This window comes from Mus pahari, chromosome 4 (genome assembly GCF_900095145.1).
Source record: "Mus pahari chromosome 4, PAHARI_EIJ_v1.1, whole genome shotgun sequence".
Taxonomy (NCBI): domain Eukaryota; kingdom Metazoa; phylum Chordata; class Mammalia; order Rodentia; family Muridae; genus Mus; species Mus pahari.
In genome coordinates, this window is record NC_034593.1 from 10462969 (window position 1) to 10464774 (window position 1806).

Consider the following 1806-nt stretch of genomic DNA (forward strand, 5'->3'; position numbering starts at 1 on the left):
GGTTTAGTGAATAATTCTATCAGAACTTCAAAGAAGACCTAAAACCAATACTCTTCAAAATATTTCACAAAATAGAAACAGAACGAACACTATCTAATTTGTTCTATGAAAGCCGTAGTTACATTGATACCAAAAACCTCACAAAGACCCAACAAAGAAAGCGAACTTCAGACCAATTTTCCTTATGAATATCGATGTAAAAATACTCAATAAATTTCTTGCAAACTGAATCCAAGAACACATCAAAATAAACATTCACCAAGGTCAAGTAGGCTTCATCCCAGTGATGCAGGGTTGGTTCAACATACAGAAATCCATCAACGTAATCCTCTACATAAACAAACTCAAAGAAAAAAACCACACATGATCATTTCATTAGATTCTGAAAAATCATTTGACAAAATTCAACATCCCTTCATGTTAAAAGTCTTGGAAAGATCAGGAATTCAACGCCTATACCTAAACATAGTAAAAGCAATGTACAGCAAATCAGTAGCCAACATCAAACTAAGTGGAGGGAAACTTGAAGCAATTTCACTAAAATCAGGAACTTGACAACACTCTCTCCCTATCTATTCAGTACAGTACTCAAAGTTCCCTCTAGAGCAATTAGACAACAAAGGAGGTCAAAGGGACCTCCTTTGAGTGACCCCCAAAAATTCTACCAGAGAACTCCTAAGCCTGATAAACCCCTTCAGCAAAGTGGCTGGATATAAAATTACCTCAAATCAGTAGCCTTCCTATACTCAAAGGATAAACAGGGTGAGAAAGAAATTAGGGAAATGACACCCTTCACAATAGTCACAAGCAGTATAAAATATCTTGGTGTGTCTCTAAGAAAACATGTGAAAGATCTATATTTCAAGAACTTCAAGTCTCTTCAAGAAAATTTCTTCTTCAATAAAGACTTGGAAGAAGATCTCAGAAGATGGAAAGATCTCCCATGCACATGGATTGGCAGGAACAACATTGTGAAAATGGCTATATTGCCTAAAGCAATCTACAGATTCAATGCAACCCCCTTCAAAATTCCAACTCAATTCTTCACAGAGTTAGAAAGAGCAATTCTCAAATTCATTTGGAATAACAAAAAAAATCTAGGATACCTCTCCTGTGCTGAACATTACGGGGGGTATGTCATTATAAATATTGCTTGGTCTATGTTGTCCATTATAATAACTAAGATCACCTTGTCTCTGGCAATTCAATGCCACCTGGCCCTTGTTACCTCGGGGCCCGATTAAACCCATTGAATTTAATTCATCTAATTGATCAGCAGTATCTCTAACCCTAAGGTCTGACATGAGGAAAAGGGCAAGAACAAAACTCTTGAAATGTGTTGGTTCCCCTCTCACCAGTTTGAGTCTTATATGATTGGTAAAGGGCATATCTTCTGGGCTTTCCCATTTGGAAGATTAGGTTTTACACAAAGTATCCACTCTAGCATTGCAATTTCCCTAAGCCTTAAAATCCCTTCCTCAACACTAAGCCAAGGGATATCAGGCATCTCTAACTCCTTTTCAGTAGGTCATCTTTTGATAAACACTTCAGCCAACCATTCAAACAAACTTCTGAAACCTTTTTTAACTATGCATGCTTCCATATTAAACCTAGAATCTCCACTCAGGGTCCATGTCAATAAACTCAGCCTGCTCTAGTTTTGTGTTCCTTTTACCATTATCCCACACCCTTAAAATCCATTCCCACACATATTCTCCAGACTTCTGCTTGAACGAATTAGCAAACTCATTAAGCTCCTTAGTAGTGTAGTGAACTTCCTCATGGACTACACTTTCTACCTCCCCT